The sequence below is a fragment of the Urocitellus parryii genome, chromosome 11 (genome assembly GCF_045843805.1).
Source record: "Urocitellus parryii isolate mUroPar1 chromosome 11, mUroPar1.hap1, whole genome shotgun sequence".
Taxonomy (NCBI): Eukaryota; Metazoa; Chordata; class Mammalia; order Rodentia; family Sciuridae; genus Urocitellus; species Urocitellus parryii.
Window position 1 is genome coordinate 114,963,814 of NC_135541.1, and position 26,965 is coordinate 114,990,778.

The following is a 26,965-nucleotide window of genomic DNA, read 5'->3' on the forward strand; positions in this document are numbered from 1 at the left end:
TCAGGCCCGCCGTCAGGATGGCCGAGCGGTCTAAGGCGCTGCGTTCAGGTCGCAGTCTCCCCTGGAGGCGTGGGTTCGAATCCCACTCCTGACAGGCCCACCTTTTGGCTGCCGCGCGGGCCCTTTCCAGATCCCTCCCGTGGGCAAAATCCGCCCCTGGGCCCCCGTCCGCCCGTCGCCTATCTCTCTCGGCCCTGCAGAGGGCCCCGTTCCCGTCGTGCCAGACTCTGGCCGCCAGGCCCCTTCACTCGAGGGCCTTTCCAAACCACCCACGCCTGCCGGCCACTCCGCAACGCAGCAGTTCAGAGGTAGAGACCTCTGATCGCCACGCACCGTGGGGTCACCGGGCGTGGCAAGGCAGCCCAGCCCCCGGGACCATGGCCCTCGTGAGTGGCGGGGAGAGAACCCTAGAACCGGATCCCCACCGGTTGATGGCCGAGCCCCGGCCACGACCCTACCTGGTAGGGCGCGGCCACGAACCCCACGTGGGCAGCGGCTGCCTAAGGCCTGCCCACCACGTCGGTGCTGGTTGGGGCCCGCCTCACCCGACCGGGGCTCGGCCCCTGCGACCGGGACTTTGCGGGTGGACGGAGGCAGCCACCGAGCCACAGGTCCCCTGGCCTGATTGGGGTTCCCGTGAGGGCAAAGCCTGGACCGGCTCCTGGCTTCTTCAGGCGGCAGCGGACAAGGCGGTCTGGGGGGCCTGGGCTGGCTGGCCCGGCAGGTGCGGGGATCCGGAGCTTCGCGCCAGCGCCGCGCGGGGGGCACACGCACGCACACACCCCGCCGGCGGCCGCATCCCCGGGGCCCCGGCAGGATGCCTGGAGCCCCTCCTTTAGGAACGGCCCATCCAGCCCCCAACCCTCGCTCCCGGTCCCAAGCAGCAGCTCCTCACCGGAGGCGGTGACCACTGTCGGGCGGTTGCGTGGAGGTGCCTGCCATTGGTGCATGGGTGGTTCAGTGGTAGAATTCTCGCCTGCCACGCGGGAGGCCCGGGTTCGATTCCCGGCCCATGCAGCACTCGGTCCCCTTTTGGTCCCGCAGCCCCGACGTCTAGGCCGCCGCTGTGCACACCTCCCTGAGCCCGGACCCCACAGCCTGCGCTGCGCGCCCTCTCTGCCCTCGAGCGCCGAGGCGGCCGCTCCGGTGCCTCTCTGACCCTTCGTTCCGTGCAGGCCCCCTCCGCCCAACACCGTGCCAGACACCAGACTTCTCGGTGCTTCTCTCTCCGTTGCCGACTAGGGGACCCCTCGTCCTCGAGGGAAGTCGGGCCAGCGCGCAGATTGGTGCCCTTTGCCTGGGCGTCCCCTTGGAAGCCAAGCAAAGTTCCAGCTGCTACAGCACTGACTGAAAAGCCCTGCCGCTGGCTTTCCGCACGGCCCACACAACGTGTCCCCAGCCGCGCTGGGCAGAGAAGGGATCAACAGCTGGGTGGATGGACCTGCGGCCGGGCAGGAGTGGGAAACTTGCCAGTCCAACCTACTGTGTGTGTGTGTGTGTGTGTGTGTGTGTGTGTGTGTGTGTGTGGTGGGGGGGGGGGCGTTCTCTGTTTGCTCCTGCGCCCTTGAGACGGGGGCAGGGGGTAGGGGGCCGAGGGACTCCTTCACACCCAGGGTCGGCTACAAGTCTATCCCGACACCCGTGAGTCGCCACCGGCTTCGGCCCGCCTGGCCCAAGGCGGTGGCCCGCCGCCCGCCTCCGCCGCTCTGTGCTCTGGCTCGCCGGGCCTCTCCGGATTCTTTTTCGCGCCTGTCACTCCGGGGCAGCCTGACCCGGGTGTGGGCTCCCACCTGCTCTGCCGGCATCCCGGCCAAAGCCGAGGACACAGCTGGAGCGCAGACCCCAGTGGCGGCCGGGCTATCCGGGCCCTGCCACGCGGCCGACCCGGTCGGAGGAGATCCCCCAGGATGGGGAGCAGTGATGTGTCAGGCGCCAGGCTTGGCCTCGCCCAAGCAGCTCTGAGGAGGAATCCAGAACCTCTCCGGGGCCAGACACAAGAGCCAGCGAGTGGGTTCCCAAACCCGGCTCCTTTCGCCGGCCATGAGCGCCCCCAGTCACTGCCTGAGAACACGGGGCAGCAACAGAGGGGGTTTGTCACTAGGGGGCCCAGGCGCACGAAGGAGCCGGGGGAAGACTCGAGTCTCGAGTCTCAGGTGCGCCCCCACCAGGATAGGGGAGTTCTGGGGATGCGCTCACGTTCAAAGCTGATTGCAGGCTCGCCGCAGAGCAGGAGACTCAGCAGGCGCGAGGCCTAGAGGGTTTCTGGAGCAACTAAGATCCCCGGCTGTCGGAGCTCGGCGTGCACCCGAGCACGCGCTCGTGTGTGTGTGTGTGTGTGTGTGTGTGTGTGTGCTCGCGCGTGCGTGTCCGGACTCCAGCGTAGGTGTGTCTTTGGGTGCTGGTGGTGGTGGTGCTGCTGGTCGTGGTGTACCCCCTGGCGGCCAGGGCCAGGAAGAACTGTCGCAAGCGGGCGACGGGCAAGGACGAGGGGAGAAAGTGAAAAGGCATAAACGTTGGGAGGGCTCAGAGTGGCAAGGATCAGTGAAGCTGGACGCCGCGTGTGGCGGGCGTCCATAAGGGTCCGTCTTCGGGACACGGATAGTGTGAGCGAGCGGACCAACCAAGGCCTTGGCCAAAAGGGGAGAGAGAGGAGGAAGAAGAAAGGCTTCCCTGACCGGGAATCGAACCCGGGCCGCGGCGGTGAGAGCGCCGAATCCTAACCACTAGACCACCAGGGAGCGTGGGGCTGCTTTCACCCCGCGCGTGCCATCTGGGGCCAGCGCCTCGGTCCCAAGGGCTGGGCGCTACCTGGGCACCTGGCGCGGTCCCCGTGGGTGCCCGTGGCTTCACATGGCAACCTGGTGCAGCCGCCCGCCACCGGCTGCCCCTTGATGCTCGGGGGCACCCTCAAAAGAATGCAATGCTCCTCCTTCCACCCTGCTTTGCTTCGCTTCGCCTGCCCTCGCCTCGCCTGGCCCAGCCTCGCCTGGGCTCCTTCCCCGCGTCCGCCCACCAGCAGGAGGACGCGCGCACTCACAGGCATGCTGCCTCCCACCGAGCCCGCCCTGCCAGAGCCAGGTCGGCCGAGGCGCCGGCCTCGACAAAAGGTCGACTCGCTGCGTTGGCCGGGAATCGAACCCGGGTCAACTGCTTGGAAGGCAGCTATGCTCACCACTATACCACCAACGCCACCCGGCCGAGAGAGCCTCTCCGCGCTGGCCCCGGGCTGCCGAGCGGCGCCCCGACGTCGTCGTGCCACCGCCGCCTCGTCTCCGGGCGAGGCCCTGAACCAGCGCTGCGCGGCGAGGCCTCGGGCGGCCGGCTCAGGGTCTTCTCCCCTCCAGCGACCCAGCCCGTGCACTTTGGCAGGGAACCCTTTTCCACACGCACTCGGGGCGCGGCCGTTGGTCTGTGGCGACAGAAGCTCCGGGCGAGGAGGAAGGCACGGATGCCTGGGGAGGGGTGTAGACGCGGGACCGTGAGGACGGCGTGCCAGGGACGAAGTGGCACCCTGCGCCCAACTGGAGAGCAGGGGGCGCCGAGGGCCGGCGGCGGCACGGAGAGCTAGCGGCCGGGGCGCAGCCGCGGCGGCGACCACCACCAAAAAGAGGGCGACTGCCTCCCCGTCGGGGAATCGAACCCCGGTCTCCCGCGTGACAGGCGGGGATACTCACCACTATACTAACGAGGACGGCGGCGCCCGCCGTCGTGGCGCCGGTCCCCTCTCCGACGCCTAGCCCGGCCCTCTTGCCCCTGCCGGTCCACCGCCGGACGCCACGGAGGCACCCTCAAGGAGTTCCACACCACCTGGCCCTGGCCCTGGCCTTGGCCCACGCCCTGGCCCGGTGCCTGGTGCCCGGAGAACGACCCTGTGCGCTCTGCCGGCTTCCCACTGCGCGGGCATCCCAGTGTCGGTGTAAGCAGGGGGGCCAGGGAGCTAGCGAGCACGGCGGCCGACAGGAGGAGGAGCACGACGCGCCGGGTGGGCTCCTGCCAGCACAGACGGTTAGTGGTACCTGGCCGGGCTCGCTGGGGGATGCGACCGCACCGATGCGCGGACTTGCCTTTCTCCCGGCCCGCCGGGCCCGTGCGTCCAGCGCGCGCGCAGACCGCCGGGCACGGCGCACCACGGAGCCAGCCAAGGACACCCGCGCCAACGCCGGGTCCCAGCCAGGCGAGCCGCCAGGCGCTCAGGCCCGCCGTCAGGATGGCCGAGCGGTCTAAGGCGCTGCGTTCAGGTCGCAGTCTCCCCTGGAGGCGTGGGTTCGAATCCCACTCCTGACAGGCCCACCTTTTGGCTGCCGCGCGGGCCCTTTCCAGATCCCTCCCGTGGGCAAAATCCGCCCCTGGGCCCCCGTCCGCCCGTCGCCTATCTCTCTCGGCCCTGCAGAGGGCCCCGTTCCCGTCGTGCCAGACTCTGGCCGCCAGGCCCCTTCACTCGAGGGCCTTTCCAAACCACCCACGCCTGCCGGCCACTCCGCAACGCAGCAGTTCAGAGGTAGAGACCTCTGATCGCCACGCACCGTGGGGTCACCGGGCGTGGCAAGGCAGCCCAGCCCCCGGGACCATGGCCCTCGTGAGTGGCGGGGAGAGAACCCTAGAACCGGATCCCCACCGGTTGATGGCCGAGCCCCGGCCACGACCCTACCTGGTAGGGCGCGGCCACGAACCCCACGTGGGCAGCGGCTGCCTAAGGCCTGCCCACCACGTCGGTGCTGGTTGGGGCCCGCCTCACCCGACCGGGGCTCGGCCCCTGCGACCGGGACTTTGCGGGTGGACGGAGGCAGCCACCGAGCCACAGGTCCCCTGGCCTGATTGGGGTTCCCGTGAGGGCAAAGCCTGGACCGGCTCCTGGCTTCTTCAGGCGGCAGCGGACAAGGCGGTCTGGGGGGCCTGGGCTGGCTGGCCCGGCAGGTGCGGGGATCCGGAGCTTCGCGCCAGCGCCGCGCGGGGGGCACACGCACGCACACACCCCGCCGGCGGCCGCATCCCCGGGGCCCCGGCAGGATGCCTGGAGCCCCTCCTTTAGGAACGGCCCATCCAGCCCCCAACCCTCGCTCCCGGTCCCAAGCAGCAGCTCCTCACCGGAGGCGGTGACCACTGTCGGGCGGTTGCGTGGAGGTGCCTGCCATCGGTGCATGGGTGGTTCAGTGGTAGAATTCTCGCCTGCCACGCGGGAGGCCCGGGTTCGATTCCCGGCCCATGCAGCACTCGGTCCCCTTTTGGTCCCGCAGCCCCGACGTCTAGGCCGCCGCTGTGCACACCTCCCTGAGCCCGGACCCCACAGCCTGCGCTGCGCGCCCTCTCTGCCCTCGAGCGCCGAGGCGGCCGCTCCGGTGCCTCTCTGACCCTTCGTTCCGTGCAGGCCCCCTCCGCCCAACACCGTGCCAGACACCAGACTTCTCGGTGCTTCTCTCTCCGTTGCCGACTAGGGGACCCGTCGTCCTCGAGGGAAGTCGGGCCAGCGCGCAGATTGGTGCCCTTTGCCTGGGCGTCCCCTTGGAAGCCAAGCAAAGTTCCAGCTGCTACAGCACTGACTGAAAAGCCCTGCCGCTGGCTTTCCGCACGGCCCACACAACGTGTCCCCAGCCGCGCTGGGCAGAGAAGGGATCAACAGCTGGGTGGATGGACCTGCGGCCGGGCAGGAGTGGGAAACTTGCCAGTCCAACCTACTGTGTGTGTGTGTGTGTGTGTGTGTGTGTGTGTGTGTGTGTGTGTGGTGGGGGGGGGGCGTTCTCTGTTTGCTCCTGCGCCCTTGAGACGGGGGCAGGGGGTAGGGGGCCGAGGGACTCCTTCACACCCAGGGTCGGCTACAAGTCTATCCCGACACCCGTGAGTCGCCACCGGCTTCGGCCCGCCTGGCCCAAGGCGGTGGCCCGCCGCCCGCCTCCGCCGCTCTGTGCTCTGGCTCGCCGGGCCTCTCCGGATTCTTTTTCGCGCCTGTCACTCCGGGGCAGCCTGACCCGGGTGTGGGCTCCCACCTGCTCTGCCGGCATCCCGGCCAAAGCCGAGGACACAGCTGGAGCGCAGACCCCAGTGGCGGCCGGGCTATCCGGGCCCTGCCACGCGGCCGACCCGGTCGGAGGAGATCCCCCAGGATGGGGAGCAGTGATGTGTCAGGCGCCAGGCTTGGCCTCGCCCAAGCAGCTCTGAGGAGGAATCCAGAACCTCTCCGGGGCCAGACACAAGAGCCAGCGAGTGGGTTCCCAAACCCGGCTCCTTTCGCCGGCCATGAGCGCCCCCAGTCACTGCCTGAGAACACGGGGCAGCAACAGAGGGGGTTTGTCACTAGGGGGCCCAGGCGCACGAAGGAGCCGGGGGAAGACTCGAGTCTCGAGTCTCAGGTGCGCCCCCACCAGGATAGGGGAGTTCTGGGGATGCGCTCACGTTCAAAGCTGATTGCAGGCTCGCCGCAGAGCAGGAGACTCAGCAGGCGCGAGGCCTAGAGGGTTTCTGGAGCAACTAAGATCCCCGGCTGTCGGAGCTCGGCGTGCACCCGAGCACGCGCTCGTGTGTGTGTGTGTGTGTGTGTGTGTGTGTGTGTGTGCTCGCGCGTGCGTGTCCGGACTCCAGCGTAGGTGTGTCTTTGGGTGCTGGTGGTGGTGGTGCTGCTGGTCGTGGTGTACCCCCTGGCGGCCAGGGCCAGGAAGAACTGTCGCAAGCGGGCGACGGGCAAGGACGAGGGGAGAAAGTGAAAAGGCATAAACGTTGGGAGGGCTCAGAGTGGCAAGGATCAGTGAAGCTGGACGCCGCGTGTGGCGGGCGTCCATAAGGGTCCGTCTTCGGGACACGGATAGTGTGAGCGAGCGGACCAACCAAGGCCTTGGCCAAAAGGGGAGAGAGAGGAGGAAGAAGAAAGGCTTCCCTGACCGGGAATCGAACCCGGGCCGCGGCGGTGAGAGCGCCGAATCCTAACCACTAGACCACCAGGGAGCGTGGGGCTGCTTTCACCCCGCGCGTGCCATCTGGGGCCAGCGCCTCGGTCCCAAGGGCTGGGCGCTACCTGGGCACCTGGCGCGGTCCCCGTGGGTGCCCGTGGCTTCACATGGCAACCTGGTGCAGCCGCCCGCCACCGGCTGCCCCTTGATGCTCGGGGGCACCCTCAAAAGAATGCAATGCTCCTCCTTCCACCCTGCTTTGCTTCGCTTCGCCTGCCCTCGCCTCGCCTGGCCCAGCCTCGCCTGGGCTCCTTCCCCGCGTCCGCCCACCAGCAGGAGGACGCGCGCACTCACAGGCATGCTGCCTCCCACCGAGCCCGCCCTGCCAGAGCCAGGTCGGCCGAGGCGCCGGCCTCGACAAAAGGTCGACTCGCTGCGTTGGCCGGGAATCGAACCCGGGTCAACTGCTTGGAAGGCAGCTATGCTCACCACTATACCACCAACGCCACCCGGCCGAGAGAGCCTCTCCGCGCTGGCCCCGGGCTGCCGAGCGGCGCCCCGACGTCGTCGTGCCACCGCCGCCTCGTCTCCGGGCGAGGCCCTGAACCAGCGCTGCGCGGCGAGGCCTCGGGCGGCCGGCTCAGGGTCTTCTCCCCTCCAGCGACCCAGCCCGTGCACTTTGGCAGGGAACCCTTTTCCACACGCACTCGGGGCGCGGCCGTTGGTCTGTGGCGACAGAAGCTCCGGGCGAGGAGGAAGGCACGGATGCCTGGGGAGGGGTGTAGACGCGGGACCGTGAGGACGGCGTGCCAGGGACGAAGTGGCACCCTGCGCCCAACTGGAGAGCAGGGGGCGCCGAGGGCCGGCGGCGGCACGGAGAGCTAGCGGCCGGGGCGCAGCCGCGGCGGCGACCACCACCAAAAAGAGGGCGACTGCCTCCCCGTCGGGGAATCGAACCCCGGTCTCCCGCGTGACAGGCGGGGATACTCACCACTATACTAACGAGGACGGCGGCGCCCGCCGTCGTGGCGCCGGTCCCCTCTCCGACGCCTAGCCCGGCCCTCTTGCCCCTGCCGGTCCACCGCCGGACGCCACGGAGGCACCCTCAAGGAGTTCCACACCACCTGGCCCTGGCCCTGGCCTTGGCCCACGCCCTGGCCCGGTGCCTGGTGCCCGGAGAACGACCCTGTGCGCTCTGCCGGCTTCCCACTGCGCGGGCATCCCAGTGTCGGTGTAAGCAGGGGGGCCAGGGAGCTAGCGAGCACGGCGGCCGACAGGAGGAGGAGCACGACGCGCCGGGTGGGCTCCTGCCAGCACAGACGGTTAGTGGTACCTGGCCGGGCTCGCTGGGGGATGCGACCGCACCGATGCGCGGACTTGCCTTTCTCCCGGCCCGCCGGGCCCGTGCGTCCAGCGCGCGCGCAGACCGCCGGGCACGGCGCACCACGGAGCCAGCCAAGGACACCCGCGCCAACGCCGGGTCCCAGCCAGGCGAGCCGCCAGGCGCTCAGGCCCGCCGTCAGGATGGCCGAGCGGTCTAAGGCGCTGCGTTCAGGTCGCAGTCTCCCCTGGAGGCGTGGGTTCGAATCCCACTCCTGACAGGCCCACCTTTTGGCTGCCGCGCGGGCCCTTTCCAGATCCCTCCCGTGGGCAAAATCCGCCCCTGGGCCCCCGTCCGCCCGTCGCCTATCTCTCTCGGCCCTGCAGAGGGCCCCGTTCCCGTCGTGCCAGACTCTGGCCGCCAGGCCCCTTCACTCGAGGGCCTTTCCAAACCACCCACGCCTGCCGGCCACTCCGCAACGCAGCAGTTCAGAGGTAGAGACCTCTGATCGCCACGCACCGTGGGGTCACCGGGCGTGGCAAGGCAGCCCAGCCCCCGGGACCATGGCCCTCGTGAGTGGCGGGGAGAGAACCCTAGAACCGGATCCCCACCGGTTGATGGCCGAGCCCCGGCCACGACCCTACCTGGTAGGGCGCGGCCACGAACCCCACGTGGGCAGCGGCTGCCTAAGGCCTGCCCACCACGTCGGTGCTGGTTGGGGCCCGCCTCACCCGACCGGGGCTCGGCCCCTGCGACCGGGACTTTGCGGGTGGACGGAGGCAGCCACCGAGCCACAGGTCCCCTGGCCTGATTGGGGTTCCCGTGAGGGCAAAGCCTGGACCGGCTCCTGGCTTCTTCAGGCGGCAGCGGACAAGGCGGTCTGGGGGGCCTGGGCTGGCTGGCCCGGCAGGTGCGGGGATCCGGAGCTTCGCGCCAGCGCCGCGCGGGGGGCACACGCACGCACACACCCCGCCGGCGGCCGCATCCCCGGGGCCCCGGCAGGATGCCTGGAGCCCCTCCTTTAGGAACGGCCCATCCAGCCCCCAACCCTCGCTCCCGGTCCCAAGCAGCAGCTCCTCACCGGAGGCGGTGACCACTGTCGGGCGGTTGCGTGGAGGTGCCTGCCATCGGTGCATGGGTGGTTCAGTGGTAGAATTCTCGCCTGCCACGCGGGAGGCCCGGGTTCGATTCCCGGCCCATGCAGCACTCGGTCCCCTTTTGGTCCCGCAGCCCCGACGTCTAGGCCGCCGCTGTGCACACCTCCCTGAGCCCGGACCCCACAGCCTGCGCTGCGCGCCCTCTCTGCCCTCGAGCGCCGAGGCGGCCGCTCCGGTGCCTCTCTGACCCTTCGTTCCGTGCAGGCCCCCTCCGCCCAACACCGTGCCAGACACCAGACTTCTCGGTGCTTCTCTCTCCGTTGCCGACTAGGGGACCCGTCGTCCTCGAGGGAAGTCGGGCCAGCGCGCAGATTGGTGCCCTTTGCCTGGGCGTCCCCTTGGAAGCCAAGCAAAGTTCCAGCTGCTACAGCACTGACTGAAAAGCCCTGCCGCTGGCTTTCCGCACGGCCCACACAACGTGTCCCCAGCCGCGCTGGGCAGAGAAGGGATCAACAGCTGGGTGGATGGACCTGCGGCCGGGCAGGAGTGGGAAACTTGCCAGTCCAACCTACTGTGTGTGTGTGTGTGTGTGTGTGTGTGTGTGTGTGTGTGTGTGGTGGGGGGGGGCGTTCTCTGTTTGCTCCTGCGCCCTTGAGACGGGGGCAGGGGGTAGGGGGCCGAGGGACTCCTTCACACCCAGGGTCGGCTACAAGTCTATCCCGACACCCGTGAGTCGCCACCGGCTTCGGCCCGCCTGGCCCAAGGCGGTGGCCCGCCGCCCGCCTCCGCCGCTCTGTGCTCTGGCTCGCCGGGCCTCTCCGGATTCTTTTTCGCGCCTGTCACTCCGGGGCAGCCTGACCCGGGTGTGGGCTCCCACCTGCTCTGCCGGCATCCCGGCCAAAGCCGAGGACACAGCTGGAGCGCAGACCCCAGTGGCGGCCGGGCTATCCGGGCCCTGCCACGCGGCCGACCCGGTCGGAGGAGATCCCCCAGGATGGGGAGCAGTGATGTGTCAGGCGCCAGGCTTGGCCTCGCCCAAGCAGCTCTGAGGAGGAATCCAGAACCTCTCCGGGGCCAGACACAAGAGCCAGCGAGTGGGTTCCCAAACCCGGCTCCTTTCGCCGGCCATGAGCGCCCCCAGTCACTGCCTGAGAACACGGGGCAGCAACAGAGGGGGTTTGTCACTAGGGGGCCCAGGCGCACGAAGGAGCCGGGGGAAGACTCGAGTCTCGAGTCTCAGGTGCGCCCCCACCAGGATAGGGGAGTTCTGGGGATGCGCTCACGTTCAAAGCTGATTGCAGGCTCGCCGCAGAGCAGGAGACTCAGCAGGCGCGAGGCCTAGAGGGTTTCTGGAGCAACTAAGATCCCCGGCTGTCGGAGCTCGGCGTGCACCCGAGCACGCGCTCGTGTGTGTGTGTGTGTGTGTGTGTGTGTGTGTGTGTGTGTGTGCTCGCGCGTGCGTGTCCGGACTCCAGCGTAGGTGTGTCTTTGGGTGCTGGTGGTGGTGGTGCTGCTGGTCGTGGTGTACCCCCTGGCGGCCAGGGCCAGGAAGAACTGTCGCAAGCGGGCGACGGGCAAGGACGAGGGGAGAAAGTGAAAAGGCATAAACGTTGGGAGGGCTCAGAGTGGCAAGGATCAGTGAAGCTGGACGCCGCGTGTGGCGGGCGTCCATAAGGGTCCGTCTTCGGGACACGGATAGTGTGAGCGAGCGGACCAACCAAGGCCTTGGCCAAAAGGGGAGAGAGAGGAGGAAGAAGAAAGGCTTCCCTGACCGGGAATCGAACCCGGGCCGCGGCGGTGAGAGCGCCGAATCCTAACCACTAGACCACCAGGGAGCGTGGGGCTGCTTTCACCCCGCGCGTGCCATCTGGGGCCAGCGCCTCGGTCCCAAGGGCTGGGCGCTACCTGGGCACCTGGCGCGGTCCCCGTGGGTGCCCGTGGCTTCACATGGCAACCTGGTGCAGCCGCCCGCCACCGGCTGCCCCTTGATGCTCGGGGGCACCCTCAAAAGAATGCAATGCTCCTCCTTCCACCCTGCTTTGCTTCGCTTCGCCTGCCCTCGCCTCGCCTGGCCCAGCCTCGCCTGGGCTCCTTCCCCGCGTCCGCCCACCAGCAGGAGGACGCGCGCACTCACAGGCATGCTGCCTCCCACCGAGCCCGCCCTGCCAGAGCCAGGTCGGCCGAGGCGCCGGCCTCGACAAAAGGTCGACTCGCTGCGTTGGCCGGGAATCGAACCCGGGTCAACTGCTTGGAAGGCAGCTATGCTCACCACTATACCACCAACGCCACCCGGCCGAGAGAGCCTCTCCGCGCTGGCCCCGGGCTGCCGAGCGGCGCCCCGACGTCGTCGTGCCACCGCCGCCTCGTCTCCGGGCGAGGCCCTGAACCAGCGCTGCGCGGCGAGGCCTCGGGCGGCCGGCTCAGGGTCTTCTCCCCTCCAGCGACCCAGCCCGTGCACTTTGGCAGGGAACCCTTTTCCACACGCACTCGGGGCGCGGCCGTTGGTCTGTGGCGACAGAAGCTCCGGGCGAGGAGGAAGGCACGGATGCCTGGGGAGGGGTGTAGACGCGGGACCGTGAGGACGGCGTGCCAGGGACGAAGTGGCACCCTGCGCCCAACTGGAGAGCAGGGGGCGCCGAGGGCCGGCGGCGGCACGGAGAGCTAGCGGCCGGGGCGCAGCCGCGGCGGCGACCACCACCAAAAAGAGGGCGACTGCCTCCCCGTCGGGGAATCGAACCCCGGTCTCCCGCGTGACAGGCGGGGATACTCACCACTATACTAACGAGGACGGCGGCGCCCGCCGTCGTGGCGCCGGTCCCCTCTCCGACGCCTAGCCCGGCCCTCTTGCCCCTGCCGGTCCACCGCCGGACGCCACGGAGGCACCCTCAAGGAGTTCCACACCACCTGGCCCTGGCCCTGGCCTTGGCCCACGCCCTGGCCCGGTGCCTGGTGCCCGGAGAACGACCCTGTGCGCTCTGCCGGCTTCCCACTGCGCGGGCATCCCAGTGTCGGTGTAAGCAGGGGGGCCAGGGAGCTAGCGAGCACGGCGGCCGACAGGAGGAGGAGCACGACGCGCCGGGTGGGCTCCTGCCAGCACAGACGGTTAGTGGTACCTGGCCGGGCTCGCTGGGGGATGCGACCGCACCGATGCGCGGACTTGCCTTTCTCCCGGCCCGCCGGGCCCGTGCGTCCAGCGCGCGCGCAGACCGCCGGGCACGGCGCACCACGGAGCCAGCCAAGGACACCCGCGCCAACGCCGGGTCCCAGCCAGGCGAGCCGCCAGGCGCTCAGGCCCGCCGTCAGGATGGCCGAGCGGTCTAAGGCGCTGCGTTCAGGTCGCAGTCTCCCCTGGAGGCGTGGGTTCGAATCCCACTCCTGACAGGCCCACCTTTTGGCTGCCGCGCGGGCCCTTTCCAGATCCCTCCCGTGGGCAAAATCCGCCCCTGGGCCCCCGTCCGCCCGTCGCCTATCTCTCTCGGCCCTGCAGAGGGCCCCGTTCCCGTCGTGCCAGACTCTGGCCGCCAGGCCCCTTCACTCGAGGGCCTTTCCAAACCACCCACGCCTGCCGGCCACTCCGCAACGCAGCAGTTCAGAGGTAGAGACCTCTGATCGCCACGCACCGTGGGGTCACCGGGCGTGGCAAGGCAGCCCAGCCCCCGGGACCATGGCCCTCGTGAGTGGCGGGGAGAGAACCCTAGAACCGGATCCCCACCGGTTGATGGCCGAGCCCCGGCCACGACCCTACCTGGTAGGGCGCGGCCACGAACCCCACGTGGGCAGCGGCTGCCTAAGGCCTGCCCACCACGTCGGTGCTGGTTGGGGCCCGCCTCACCCGACCGGGGCTCGGCCCCTGCGACCGGGACTTTGCGGGTGGACGGAGGCAGCCACCGAGCCACAGGTCCCCTGGCCTGATTGGGGTTCCCGTGAGGGCAAAGCCTGGACCGGCTCCTGGCTTCTTCAGGCGGCAGCGGACAAGGCGGTCTGGGGGGCCTGGGCTGGCTGGCCCGGCAGGTGCGGGGATCCGGAGCTTCGCGCCAGCGCCGCGCGGGGGGCACACGCACGCACACACCCCGCCGGCGGCCGCATCCCCGGGGCCCCGGCAGGATGCCTGGAGCCCCTCCTTTAGGAACGGCCCATCCAGCCCCCAACCCTCGCTCCCGGTCCCAAGCAGCAGCTCCTCACCGGAGGCGGTGACCACTGTCGGGCGGTTGCGTGGAGGTGCCTGCCATCGGTGCATGGGTGGTTCAGTGGTAGAATTCTCGCCTGCCACGCGGGAGGCCCGGGTTCGATTCCCGGCCCATGCAGCACTCGGTCCCCTTTTGGTCCCGCAGCCCCGACGTCTAGGCCGCCGCTGTGCACACCTCCCTGAGCCCGGACCCCACAGCCTGCGCTGCGCGCCCTCTCTGCCCTCGAGCGCCGAGGCGGCCGCTCCGGTGCCTCTCTGACCCTTCGTTCCGTGCAGGCCCCCTCCGCCCAACACCGTGCCAGACACCAGACTTCTCGGTGCTTCTCTCTCCGTTGCCGACTAGGGGACCCGTCGTCCTCGAGGGAAGTCGGGCCAGCGCGCAGATTGGTGCCCTTTGCCTGGGCGTCCCCTTGGAAGCCAAGCAAAGTTCCAGCTGCTACAGCACTGACTGAAAAGCCCTGCCGCTGGCTTTCCGCACGGCCCACACAACGTGTCCCCAGCCGCGCTGGGCAGAGAAGGGATCAACAGCTGGGTGGATGGACCTGCGGCCGGGCAGGAGTGGGAAACTTGCCAGTCCAACCTACTGTGTGTGTGTGTGTGTGTGTGTGTGTGTGTGTGTGTGTGTGTGGTGGGGGGGGGCGTTCTCTGTTTGCTCCTGCGCCCTTGAGACGGGGGCAGGGGGTAGGGGGCCGAGGGACTCCTTCACACCCAGGGTCGGCTACAAGTCTATCCCGACACCCGTGAGTCGCCACCGGCTTCGGCCCGCCTGGCCCAAGGCGGTGGCCCGCCGCCCGCCTCCGCCGCTCTGTGCTCTGGCTCGCCGGGCCTCTCCGGATTCTTTTTCGCGCCTGTCACTCCGGGGCAGCCTGACCCGGGTGTGGGCTCCCACCTGCTCTGCCGGCATCCCGGCCAAAGCCGAGGACACAGCTGGAGCGCAGACCCCAGTGGCGGCCGGGCTATCCGGGCCCTGCCACGCGGCCGACCCGGTCGGAGGAGATCCCCCAGGATGGGGAGCAGTGATGTGTCAGGCGCCAGGCTTGGCCTCGCCCAAGCAGCTCTGAGGAGGAATCCAGAACCTCTCCGGGGCCAGACACAAGAGCCAGCGAGTGGGTTCCCAAACCCGGCTCCTTTCGCCGGCCATGAGCGCCCCCAGTCACTGCCTGAGAACACGGGGCAGCAACAGAGGGGGTTTGTCACTAGGGGGCCCAGGCGCACGAAGGAGCCGGGGGAAGACTCGAGTCTCGAGTCTCAGGTGCGCCCCCACCAGGATAGGGGAGTTCTGGGGATGCGCTCACGTTCAAAGCTGATTGCAGGCTCGCCGCAGAGCAGGAGACTCAGCAGGCGCGAGGCCTAGAGGGTTTCTGGAGCAACTAAGATCCCCGGCTGTCGGAGCTCGGCGTGCACCCGAGCACGCGCTCGTGTGTGTGTGTGTGTGTGTGTGTGTGTGTGTGTGTGTGCTCGCGCGTGCGTGTCCGGACTCCAGCGTAGGTGTGTCTTTGGGTGCTGGTGGTGGTGGTGCTGCTGGTCGTGGTGTACCCCCTGGCGGCCAGGGCCAGGAAGAACTGTCGCAAGCGGGCGACGGGCAAGGACGAGGGGAGAAAGTGAAAAGGCATAAACGTTGGGAGGGCTCAGAGTGGCAAGGATCAGTGAAGCTGGACGCCGCGTGTGGCGGGCGTCCATAAGGGTCCGTCTTCGGGACACGGATAGTGTGAGCGAGCGGACCAAGGCCTTGGCCAAAAGGGGAGAGAGAGGAGGAAGAAGAAAGGCTTCCCTGACCGGGAATCGAACCCGGGCCGCGGCGGTGAGAGCGCCGAATCCTAACCACTAGACCACCAGGGAGCGTGGGGCTGCTTTCACCCCTCGCGTGCCATCTGGGGCCAGCGTCTGGGTCCCAAGGGCTGGGCGCTACCTGGGCACCTGGCGCAGTCCCCGTGGGTGCATAGTTTAACATCTGTATAGATATATATATGTGCTTGCCAAGAAATTAACTAACTACAACTCAGATAATAAGAAGTATGGAGCACTGTGACCATGAACAAAGTAATTCTGAGATTGTTTATCCATGCTTGATAAGATTAAGCTGCCCAGATGTGTTTCTTTTTTGCTGTATAAAAGATGTAGGGAAAAAATAAAGCTGCAGCTAATTTTCTACTGGATGTGTGCTTGTGGGTATGTCTTTCTTTATGCATCTCTGCTGTACCAGGAATTACAGATTGTCAGCGGGTTCTGACATTTGAGAATGCCTAAAGATTTCTCTGGGCATTCTTTGTACCATAGAAAAGTAAGTCTTGTTTTTTGTTTTTTTTTTTGTTTGTTTGTTTTTGTTTTTGTTTTTGTTTTTTTTTAACAGCGTTTCCATGACTCACAGTTAACTGGAAAATTAGTTGCATAGTTTCAGTGTTAAAATTATTTTTGTAGTAATTAAATTTGTCATTGTCTATGGAGAATCATGGTCCATTTGGGTTATTTTTTAATAACCCTATTTTTTGGTGGGTTTGTGGAGGGTTTATGTGTTCAACCTATTCAATCTCTTGAATACTCAACTGTTCTTGCCATGGGATATTTAGAATTTTTTTCTTATTATTTATTTTTTTAATACAAGTCTGGCATTTGCCATTTTATTAAAAAATAAAACATTTAAAAATAAATGTTCGGCTAGAAGGGATATTTATTATTTTTTTGTCCTTATAACTTGAGAATCATATTCAGGGCAAGCTTCAGACTTCACTGCCATATCTTAACTTCATTCTTTTAATTTTTTATTTGTTTGAATAACTTATGCATGACAGTAAAATGCATTTATGCACTTTGATATACATTAGATGGGATATACTTCCTCATTTTTTTCTGAGCGTACATGTTGCAGAACTATATTGGTCATGTAGTCACATATATACCTACAGTAATAATGTCTGTTTCATTCTACTATCTTTCCTATCTCCACGTACCCTCCCCTTCCCTCCCATCACTTCTCTCTACCTAATTTAAGGTAACACTATTCTTCCCTAGTGCTCCCCCCACTTTATTGTGAATTAGCATCCATATATTAGAAAAAACATTCAGCATTTGGTTTTGTGGGATTATCTTATTTCGCTTAGCATGATATTCTCCAACTCCAAATATTTACTGGCAAATGCCATAATTTTACTCTTCTTTAAAGCTGAGTAATAATGACATTCTTCATAGAAATAGAAAAAGGAATCATGAAATTTATTTGGAAAAATAAGAGACCCAGAATAACTAAAGCAATCATTATCCAAAAAAGTGAAGCAGGAGACATCATAATACCAGACCTTAAACTATATTAAAGAGTTAACTTCCTCTTTTAACAATGCTCAGAGTCTGGTTTAAAATTCAAAAAGAGAGATTGAAGGGTGTTAGAGCAAAAAGACCAGGAGGAAGGCAAACTTCACAAATCAGCTCAGCACTTTATTCAGGAACTAAGTCTCACACAGGAGCAGGGGATGCAGGGACGTAATGACACAGTGGTATGTTGGGACTCACCTTCCTGGTGGAAAATGAGCCCCCAAACAAAGAAAGGGCCTGGGCTTATATAGGTTATTCTGAGAGGTGATCTAATAAGCACATTGATTTTCATTGGACACCCAGGAATTTGGAGTTTGTTCTATCAAACAGTGAGGAGATCAGTTCTAGTGCTTAGGAATTTGGAGTCTGTTTTACCGAGCGAAGTGGGAGTCTAGGATCAGTGGTCAATTTCTGGAATTTATCTTACTAGACTGGTGAAGGGCCTGGAGTCAGTGGTTGGTATCTGGAAAGGATTTGTTTACAGAAGAATTAATGTTTTGGCCTCTTCCCAGAGACTGCCTTTCCAGGTTTGATGGACACCTCTTCCTCAGGGTTTGTTTTATCACAGGGAAAGAATGTGTTGGGAGGGGCTGGGGTTGTGGTTCAGCAGTAAAGTGCTCCCCTAGCCCTGGGTTCAATCCTCAGCATCACATTTAAATAAATAAAATAAAGGTATTGTGTCCAACTACAACTAAAAATTTTTTTAAAAAATTAAAATAAAAAAATAAAAAAGAATGTATTAGGAAAGGATAAATGCTCTCAATATATGGCTTTTCTTCTTAATCCCCTTTTCCCAGGTCTCACTATTTTTGGGGTTTGTCATTTTCCATATCTAATAAAGGGCTTCAAAGAACTTTACTGAAATGAAGACATCAGGCTAGCCTCCCAAGCTGGCCTCCCAAACATGGAAGCTAGTTCAAGTGAGCAGCATGCTATTTTTCAAACACTCCCTGTTTACTGTTCCCTACTTCATTAAGCCAATATTGAAATTGACTACTTATTTTCTGGGTCTCAACTGAGGGAGAAAGAGGCCAACTTTCTGTTGGTGCCAAAGCTCTCAAGGACTTGAATAAACTAAAGTACTACAAGGAAGTTTAATGTTCTGAGACCTAAACTAGCAATGTTAAGGTGATGAAGCAGAAATTCAAGCAGTAAACTTCACAATTTGACTGAAGTTCTATGGCACAATTGGCTAGTGCACTTATGTGTTCAGCTGCTAATCAAAATGTTGGTTCGAGCCCACCCAGGGATGAGGTAAGTTTTGACCTCTGTCACAGAGGTTGCTTCCTGTCTCCAAAATCCTTTAAGAACTTTTTCCCTGCAGAACCTCTCAGCTAGTTGGCCTTTGTAGATGGGTGCTGGTAGTGTGATAAACAGCTATATGGCTCTTTTCCCAGTCAATTCTCATAGCAGATGCTCAAGAGAGAATCTTGGAGAACCCAATGATCTCTGGCTCATTTGAAAGGGGGCAGCAAAACTCCACCTCTATCCTCTTTAGATTTCCAGCTGGATGGGAGAATTAAATTGATCTAAAGTAGATTAACAGGAAAAGCATATAGATTTCTTTCATATACATTTTATGAACCACAGGAGCCCTGGTAAGGAAATGAAGACCCAAAGGATCAGCTGCATTTAGTTACTTGTATATAAACTGGATTGTATAAAGAGTAATCAGTTGTCGCCAGGCACTGAGACACACACCTCTAATTCCAGACACTTGGAAGACTAACACAGGAGGATCCCATGTTCTAGGCCAGCCTGGGCAACTTAGCAAAACCGTATCTCAAATTGAAAAATAAAAAAAGGACCAGGGATATAGTTCGGTGGTAAAGCACCCTTGGGTTCAATCCCTAGTATCAAAAAAAAAAAAAAAAAAAGAAAGAAAGAAAGAAAAAATAGGAACTTCAAAGACACTGGTAATTTTATTCATTGACTTATTTGAGTTAAGTTTGGTGGTGGGACAGAAGAGTTGATAGGAGTAACTGATTTCCTCATTTTTCACAGCTGATGTTAACATGTGGGGAGTGTTTTGTTGCTGTTTTTGGTTTTCTGTGCTAGGGATCAAATCCAGGTTCTCATGCATGCTAGGAAAGCACTCTACCACTGGGCTATACCCTTAGCCCTAACATGTATGTTTTAAGCACCATACAAGAGAAAATAAAAACTAAAAAAAGAAAAAGAAAAGAAAGAAATGAACTGTCATTACTAAAGTGGATTGAATTGTGTCCTCCATAAAAATAATTTCAAGTCCTAATTGCCAGTACCTATGAATGTGAACTTATTTGCAAATAGGGGTTTTGTAGAGATAATCAAGTTAAGATGAGTTCATACTGGATTTGTGTAGGCCCTAAATCCAATGACTGGTGTCCTTAAACAACAATGACATTCAGAGACACTGGGAAGAAGGCTTTTGCAGGGACACAGAAACTGTGATATTACAATTACAAGCCAAGGACTACCAAGAGGTACTAGAGTCACCAGAAGTTTAGAAAAGGCAGGAAGGAGTCTCCCCTACAGGTTTCAAAAGCAACATAGCTCTTTGACATCTTTATTTTGGATTACAACTCTAGAACTTTGAGATAATAAATTTCTGGGTTTTTATATCACCCAGTTTGTCACTGAGCTACAACCCCAGCACCTAAATTTTTAAAAATAATATAATAATATAAAATATGTTCTACGCAGAAATAAAAAATCTAAAATGGGGCTGGGATTGTGGCTCAGTGGTAGAGCACTTGCTTAGCAGGTGTTAGGCACTATGTTCAATTCTCAGTACCACATAAAAAATAAATAAAGTTACTGTGTCTGTTATAGTTAAAGCTTCGTCCCGGGGTTTCATAAACTGACTTCCAGATCACTCAAGTATCATCAAATCAAGCCTTTATTGAAGCACACCAGTGGCGGTTGACCAGAACATAACACTGTTCCTGATCAGCCCCGAACAATTGCAAGAGCGCTCCTTATAAACCTGAAAACCTCAAAAGGGATGTTCGGGGGTCTAGCCAATGCAAGCAAGTCAGGTTACAGAAGTGGGAGAGTGCAGTCAAGCGGAGAGAAGCCTAACCAATCACAGTTAGCCCAGTCACCCCAGTTGCAGAAACAGAGCCCGTTACCCTAGTTACAGAAACAATGCCCCATTAGGTAGTTCCATGTTCTTACAGGTTTCTAAAGCAAAAGGAAAAGAACATCTTGCCCCAGTCATGACCCTTCTACTTGGCATGGTTGTTTTACAGGATGAAGTCATACAACAAAATAGAGTCACATTTGCTTCTACTATCACATGTCCATCAAAAAAAAAAAAAAAAAAAAGAAAGAAAGAAAGCAAAAAGCTAAAATGTCTGTAATACTAATACATTTAAAGTAGGTTAAGTCACTTACCAAGGGAAGTAATGATTATCTGATTAATCTTCAAATCAAAACCAATGACATTAAAATTTTCTCATTTTGTGATCTTCAAAGTTTGGGAAATATGAACATAAGCATGAACAAACTCAGGTACTATTGGGCCAGGTCTGTAATTCCAGCAATTTAGGAGACTGTAGCAGGAGGATCTCAAGTTCAAAGTCAGCCTGGGCAAATTATCAGAGACCCATCTCAAAACATAAAAATGGCTAGGGATGTAACTCAGTCATAGAGCATCCCAGGGTTCAATCCCTAGTACTGCAAAAACAAAACAAAACAAAAAATCATAGACAGGTTAGAATTCTTATGAAAGTCCAGTTTTGGTTTTTGTAATTCCCTTACAAGGCTTTTTTTTTTTTTTTTTTTTGCATGGTTTTGGCTCCTCTTACCCATATTTTTGTCCTCCTACCTTCTGTAGGGGAGAAAAGTAATATCTTTTCCTCACCCACCATGAGGTTCATAGCTGACACCTATAACAAAATATGATTAACAATAGGAAAGCATAACAAATTTTTTTTCATGTAAATTTTACACTACACAGGAAACTTCAGAAACAAAGACCCATAGGCCCAGGGACATCTATGTACCTATAGACAACAAGCTGAAGTATGATTGGTAAACAAAAGATACAATCTAATGAAGATAAATGGGAAGAATTTTCCAAATCTTGTTTTCCTCAATTCTTCTTGGTCTCTGAATAAGGGCAAGACTCCTTTGGGATAAAGGTCTTATGGAAGATAGTTCGGATAAACCATTTTTTTTTTTTTGGGTGTGATGGCTCATGCCTGCAATCCCAGTTACTAGGGAGACGGAGGCAAGAGGATAGCAAGTTCAAGGCTAGCCTCAGCAATTTAGCAAGACAGACCCTATTTCAAAATAAAAAATAAAAAGGGTTGGGGATTCAATCCCTGGAACTAAAAAATAAAGAAAAAAACTTCCCCATGTCTAAGCATGTGCACACACACACACACACACACACACACACACACACTTCCTATTGAATCTATTTCTCTGATTACTATCATCCCAAATTCAAGAAACTTTATAGGCCCCTCCTTCTGTCTCTCATTAACTCCTAGCAGAAGATCTAAAGGTTCTTGAAACTTAAAGGAAGTGGAACAGTTTTATAGTATTTTTAATTGGGAAAATGCTATTGAATACAATGTTAAGGGGAAACATGCATATTGTTCATCTACTACCCTGAGCTTGGCACTGTTTAAGCTTGGCAGTGTCTCATTAGAGGGCAAGCCACAAGGGTGAAAACAGGATGTACTTGAATTTTACCAGATTTGGTGAGTAGGGGAAGACTCTGAACTTGTTTTTCCAAGGGTGCTATGATTCACTAGTGGTGAAACCCCTGGGAAGTTTTCCTGGCTTGGAGATGGAGAAATATGACCTCAATTTGGAAAAGTGACTTAAGATGCAACCTTGGATCCTGGGTGGGCCTAGAGGTCAGAGAAGTAAATGGGTTGCTGTAGTAAGAGCTTTCCTCCAACTTTGACAAAAATACCTTCTTAAGGATTTGTGAGGCCAGGTTTGCATTTAGAATTATGTGACTACTCACAATTCTGTACCTGAACATGGTGGTACAGACAGGGCCCTCTCCACTTAACTCTGGCTCCTTAACTCTTGTGTAGGTTTGGGGGCCCTTTGTCTGCCAAGTCTGAGCTCTGTCCATACCCCTACTAATAGCCTTGCACTGACCACTTGCCTATCCTTGTATGCACACACCAGAGGCCTAAGCCACCTTCAGCAATACCAATGGGGAAAGAGGCCTGGTCAGACTTCTACATTTGTGTGGGTATTTCTCACAAAGAGCGGTATTTCTTCAGAGCTTGGCCTAGAAGAGGGATGCACCTCTATGTTGACATGTACCCTTAGTCCTGAATGTTCTTCCATCAGCACTGGGGTTTGGGGATATGGTAGGGGTGGAGGTGGGGCAATCAACTGTGGGAAAACTGTGAAAGTGAGAGAGACCCACAGGTTTTATGAGGGAGGGAAGAAAATAAACCCCTATGGTCAGAGGGAATGACAAAAATGTTGCAGGAGATATTTTCCTCTCCCCTAATTTGACTTATGACAATCTTTCTTCCAACATTTTCACTGCTAAAGCCTCCTGCTACTCTCTGATCCCAGTGGCATCAGTGTACCCAGCACCATAAAAATCCCCTTCAAAATATTCTTCTGTAAATTACTAAAATGCACTTAAATTATTCCTGAGATCTTTGTCATGAGTGCTGCTAGGTAGGCCTTCCTGTTTCTCCCTGGAGGTCTAGTGATTTGGATTCAGCACTTTTGCTGCTGTGGCCTGGGTTTAATTCCCGGTAATGGAGGAGTAGCTTTCAGTACTTCAGATAAATGACCTCTATGTGGTTGAGCCTCCTAAGTCCATGTTCCATGAACTTTTTTTTTTTTTTTTTTTAAAGAAGGGAATAATGAAAGGGGGGAAAAAAAAGAAAAGAAAAATGAACCTCTTTAAAACTATGCCTGTGCCAATCAAACCCTTCTAGATTTAGAAGACATTTGAAATAACAGATTTGGTTCATATAAAAATTATTTATATTGATAAAAACAAATTAGTAATTTTCAACAGGGTGAAGTAGAGGTGAGTTTGAATCTGCATAAAGACCATTTTCATTTTTTTCTCCTGGATGCTGATAAGTTATACTTCAGAACATTAGGTCAATGGTTCCTTGTAGGGTGCCTGCAAGAGAACTGTAGCTAAAAACAAGGAGGTGGGAGCATCAGCAGTTTCAACAGGGGATAAAAAAACTACAGCTTTCCCTGAGCTGGAATCAAACCCAGCCCTAGTGAAAGCACCGAAATCCTAACCACGAAACCACCAGGGACAGATATTTGTGGGTTATAGGCAGTACCTTATGGAAAAAGATCTTAGGATGAAAAATTTCTCTACTGCAAGCACATGTTAGAAAACTTTCAAGGACATCTGAAAAAAGTTCTCAACATTTTAAGATACTTTCGCTTTTGTGTGTTTTGTAAGTGGAATTCCATGAAACATGGAGATGGCACATGAGCAGAGAACATTCCAGAAATATCCTTGTTTGCCTTTCTTCACTTGATCTTAGTCAAAAGGCAGAGAAACAGTTTTTGCTTGCCTTTCTTGTTGCTCATTTGTATACAGCATTTGCTGTAACTGATGAACCCAGAATTCGGGGTAGAATCACAAGGAAGCTACACTTCCCATTTAAACCAGAACTTACTTCAAACGTAAAAAGTGGATAATAGCATTTTATTTTATTCTTTTTAATATTTATTTTTTAGTTGTAGTTGGGTACAATACTTCTATTGCATTTATTTATTTTTATGTGGGGCTGAGGAACAAACCCAGGGCCTCGCATGTGCTAGGCAAGTGCTCTACCATGGAGCCCCAGCCCCAAGGTAATGGCATTTTAAGAAACACAAATGACAAAACATATCCTTTATTATGTTACTTTTCTTCGTTAGCCAACTTTTTATGGCATGGAAAGAAAGGGAAACACAGGGCAACCACACTTCCTTTTTCTTTCAGTCTTCCCTTATTTATCAGTAAGTGAAAAACAGAAAGTGTGGGTAAAATGTATACATAAAGAAGTGAGCTAAAAACAGTAGAGTTAATTTTGTGTGGTGTTGCCACTGTTACAGTAAAGACAAAAATACATACGCCTGTAGTAACTATAGTTCTACTTACGAGCTAAATGCTTTTTTATATTTACATTGTCAAATAAAAATAAATCTGAGCCGGGTACAGTGGCACATGCCTGTAATCCCAGCAAATCAAGAGGCTGAGACAGGAGGATGGCAAGTTTGAGGCTACTCTGAGCAATACAGTGAGACCCTGAGCAACTTATCAGGACCCTGTCCTGAGGATGGTAGAATGAGACAGACATTCTTACCCTACATATATGATTACACTATTGGTGTGACTGCATCATGTGCAACCAGAGGAATGAGAAGTTGTGCTCCATTTGGGTACAATGTGTCAAAATACATTCTACTGTCATGTATAACTAATTAGAACAAATTTTAAATTAAAAAAAAAGACCCCATCTTGAAACAAAATGGGCAGAGATATAGTTAGTAGTAAAGCACCCCTAAGTTCAATCCCCAGTACCAATAAATAAATAAATTAATTAATTAAAATACATCTATCTGGACCTAGGGGCCTGGGGCTGGGGCTCAGTGGTAGTGCACTTACCTGGTATATGTGAGGCACTGGGTTTGATTCTCAGCTCCACATATAAGCAAATAAATGAAATAAAGGCCTACCAATTAATTAAAAAGTAAGTAAATAAATAAATCTGGCCTAGAAAAGGAGAGACTTTTCAAGAAGGCTATTTTTGTAGTAAGTACAATGTTCTGATCTCAGAAATCTGCAAGTGTCTCTAAATCAAACAGAAAAAGATCATTACTTTCACAGGGAGAGATAAGCAGGTTTGTTTTTTGTTGTTGTTGGGTTTTTTTTTTTTTTTTTGGGTGGATGAGTTTTGTGGGGGATTTTTGCAATATTAGATATTGAACCCAAGGGTACTCTACCACTATAGCTACACCTCCAGTGTAAGCAAAAATTACCAATCTGGTTTCAACACCACGATGAAAATTAAAAAAAAAAAAAAAAAAAAACGGAATGGAAGCAGACCTCAAACAGATCAGCAAGCTTTTCTTTATTTCACAGCAAAGTCAATCAGTCAGGTATGGGAAGGCTCCTTTTCTGGGTGGAAATGGTCCATGGTTTACAGAAGGAGCCTGGGTTTTATAGGTTCGATGAGGGTGGATTAATTATTGGAGACTGAGGCAGAATGTGTTGATTAGGGCAGTGAGGAAAGAAGTTGTTAGAAGTCAGAACTCATTGTCACTGGGAAAAGCTCAGAACTAGGCCTTCACTTATCTCCCTTCCTCTGGGACCCATTGTCACCTAGAACTTCACTATTTACTTTTCTCCTTCCAGGACTCAAGGGCAATGGGAAACAGTGAAAGTCCAGGGCCTGGCATTTCAATATCCCCCTCCTCCCTTCAGGCCCCACTGTGGTTGGGAAGGAGTGAGTGTCTTGCTTTCGGTGAAGATGTGGGGGATGAACCCAGGAAGGGATGAAAGTTTGCTTTTTCCCTCAGGGCCCACTGTCACTGGAAAAGGATTTACTGGGAGAGGTTTGGATAATTTCCCTTGCTTTTTCTGAGCCACACTGTCTTTCCATTCCCCCCACCCCGGGGTGGGGGTGCGTGCTGTTATAGGAATATTATTTTCCATAACTATTTACCCAGCCCTTTTTAGTTTGTTTTGTTTTGTTTATTTGTTTGTTTGCTGTTGTATTTTGTTTTATTTTGAGACAGGTTCTCACTAACTTGTCCAGTCTGGTTTCCAATTTGCCATCCTCCTGCCTCAGCCTCCTCAAAGCTAGGATTACAGGCATGGGCCACTATAACAAACTTAGCAGAATTTTTTTTTTTTTTAAGAGAGAGTGAGAGAGAACTTTTTTTTTAATATTTATTTTTTAGTTTTCGGCGGACACAACATCTTTGTTGTATGTGGTGCTGAGGATCGAACCCGGGCCGCACGCATGCCAGGTGAGGGCGCTACCGCTTGAGCCACATCCCCAGCCCTTAGCAGAAATTTTTAAGGACAATTTGAACAAACAAATGAAGAATGAACAGATATGATGATCAGAGTACTTTCCTAGGAAATATGTCTCCATATGGAACTGATTCTCAGGATAAGTTGATAAGGGGTGCATGTTCTGCATTATAGCCCTTATCCAGGTTGGCTAAGGTAAGCCTTATATAGGGCCTATGGAGAAAGAAGCCCAATTAAATTTAGGTGGAGACAAAGCAAAGAATCAGAAATGGGCAATAGTGAACATTTGGTCAACATTTACAACTGGAATCATACAATTTAAAGATAATGGGTAAATTTGTGCTAATTATTTAAATTACTGATTTCTACATAGAATGACATTAAATGTTAATACAAAAAATCAGAACAAGACAAAGACCATGAAAGAAAGGAAAAAGATTTATAGTTTATTACCTTTAACAGCACATTTTTTTTTTCTACTTTAGAACAAGACCTTGCATTTTCACTTTGCACTGGATCCTATAATTTACATAGTGGATCTTGATACCAGAAGATAAGATGAGTTTCCGTGTGTGTGTGTGTGTGTGTGTGTGTGTGTGTGTGTGTGTGTTTTGGCAGTACTGTGAATCAAAACCCAGGACATTAAGCACACCTAGGCAAGTGTTCTACCACATCCCAGTCCATGCCAGTTTCATTTTTCAGTTTTATCTCCTCTATTTGCTTTTTAGTTATATCTTTTTGTATGTTCTTTCAGGGGGTACACTAGAAGCTAAAATTGGCTTCCTTAATTTATGACAGACTACATTTATTTACCACATCATGAATAATGGAAAATGCTGAGTGCAGTGGTGCATACCTGTATTCCCAGCAGTTCAGGAGGCTGAGGCAGGAGGTCTGTGAGTTCAAAGCCAGCCTCAGCAATTTAGTGGAGCCCTAAACAACTCAGTGAAACCCTGTCTCTATATAAAAAGATACAAAAAAGGGCTGAGAGTGTGGCTCAGTGGTTGAGTGCCCCCGGGTTCAATCTCCAGTACTATTACTATTATTATTACTACTACTACTACTAATAGACCCTTTCAACTATTCAGTTCCATCTATCCTTCCTGTCATTGTGTCTTGTCACATACTTTATTTCTTTATATGCCATATACTATGCTATAAACTCTTCAAGAGGTTGGGGGGGTAGCCCCTGGTATAGTGCTCAAA

At 56.0% G+C, this 26,965-nt stretch overlaps 18 non-coding genes across 18 annotated transcripts; 8 read left to right on the forward strand and 10 right to left on the reverse strand.

Moving 5' to 3' along the window:
* The first annotated feature begins 11 nt into the window (after positions 1-11).
* On the forward strand, positions 12-94 carry Trnal-cag (transfer RNA leucine (anticodon CAG)). The gene has a single exon. It is a non-coding gene; the product is annotated as a tRNA-Leu (tRNA).
* Positions 95-946: 852 nt separating this feature from the next.
* Positions 947-1,017, forward strand: Trnag-gcc (transfer RNA glycine (anticodon GCC)). Its single transcript has one exon. It is a non-coding gene; the product is annotated as a tRNA-Gly (tRNA).
* Positions 1,018-2,666: 1,649 nt separating this feature from the next.
* Trnae-cuc (transfer RNA glutamic acid (anticodon CUC)) lies at positions 2,667-2,738 on the reverse strand. Its single transcript has one exon. It is a non-coding gene; the product is annotated as a tRNA-Glu (tRNA).
* A 379-nt stretch (positions 2,739-3,117) lies between these two features.
* Trnag-ucc (transfer RNA glycine (anticodon UCC)) lies at positions 3,118-3,189 on the reverse strand. Its single transcript has one exon. It is a non-coding gene; the product is annotated as a tRNA-Gly (tRNA).
* A 430-nt stretch (positions 3,190-3,619) lies between these two features.
* Trnad-guc (transfer RNA aspartic acid (anticodon GUC)) lies at positions 3,620-3,691 on the reverse strand. The gene has a single exon. It is a non-coding gene; the product is annotated as a tRNA-Asp (tRNA).
* A 510-nt stretch (positions 3,692-4,201) lies between these two features.
* Positions 4,202-4,284, forward strand: Trnal-cag (transfer RNA leucine (anticodon CAG)). Its single transcript has one exon. It is a non-coding gene; the product is annotated as a tRNA-Leu (tRNA).
* An 852-nt stretch (positions 4,285-5,136) lies between these two features.
* Positions 5,137-5,207, forward strand: Trnag-gcc (transfer RNA glycine (anticodon GCC)). Its single transcript has one exon. It is a non-coding gene; the product is annotated as a tRNA-Gly (tRNA).
* A 1,654-nt stretch (positions 5,208-6,861) lies between these two features.
* Positions 6,862-6,933, reverse strand: Trnae-cuc (transfer RNA glutamic acid (anticodon CUC)). Its single transcript has one exon. It is a non-coding gene; the product is annotated as a tRNA-Glu (tRNA).
* Positions 6,934-7,312: 379 nt separating this feature from the next.
* Trnag-ucc (transfer RNA glycine (anticodon UCC)) lies at positions 7,313-7,384 on the reverse strand. The gene has a single exon. It is a non-coding gene; the product is annotated as a tRNA-Gly (tRNA).
* Positions 7,385-7,814: 430 nt separating this feature from the next.
* Positions 7,815-7,886, reverse strand: Trnad-guc (transfer RNA aspartic acid (anticodon GUC)). The gene has a single exon. It is a non-coding gene; the product is annotated as a tRNA-Asp (tRNA).
* Positions 7,887-8,396: 510 nt separating this feature from the next.
* On the forward strand, positions 8,397-8,479 carry Trnal-cag (transfer RNA leucine (anticodon CAG)). The gene has a single exon. It is a non-coding gene; the product is annotated as a tRNA-Leu (tRNA).
* Positions 8,480-9,331: 852 nt separating this feature from the next.
* On the forward strand, positions 9,332-9,402 carry Trnag-gcc (transfer RNA glycine (anticodon GCC)). The gene has a single exon. It is a non-coding gene; the product is annotated as a tRNA-Gly (tRNA).
* Positions 9,403-11,059: 1,657 nt separating this feature from the next.
* On the reverse strand, positions 11,060-11,131 carry Trnae-cuc (transfer RNA glutamic acid (anticodon CUC)). The gene has a single exon. It is a non-coding gene; the product is annotated as a tRNA-Glu (tRNA).
* Positions 11,132-11,510: 379 nt separating this feature from the next.
* Trnag-ucc (transfer RNA glycine (anticodon UCC)) lies at positions 11,511-11,582 on the reverse strand. Its single transcript has one exon. It is a non-coding gene; the product is annotated as a tRNA-Gly (tRNA).
* A 430-nt stretch (positions 11,583-12,012) lies between these two features.
* Positions 12,013-12,084, reverse strand: Trnad-guc (transfer RNA aspartic acid (anticodon GUC)). Its single transcript has one exon. It is a non-coding gene; the product is annotated as a tRNA-Asp (tRNA).
* A 510-nt stretch (positions 12,085-12,594) lies between these two features.
* On the forward strand, positions 12,595-12,677 carry Trnal-cag (transfer RNA leucine (anticodon CAG)). Its single transcript has one exon. It is a non-coding gene; the product is annotated as a tRNA-Leu (tRNA).
* An 852-nt stretch (positions 12,678-13,529) lies between these two features.
* Trnag-gcc (transfer RNA glycine (anticodon GCC)) lies at positions 13,530-13,600 on the forward strand. The gene has a single exon. It is a non-coding gene; the product is annotated as a tRNA-Gly (tRNA).
* A 1,649-nt stretch (positions 13,601-15,249) lies between these two features.
* Trnae-cuc (transfer RNA glutamic acid (anticodon CUC)) lies at positions 15,250-15,321 on the reverse strand. Its single transcript has one exon. It is a non-coding gene; the product is annotated as a tRNA-Glu (tRNA).
* Positions 15,322-26,965: the final 11,644 nt, after the last annotated feature.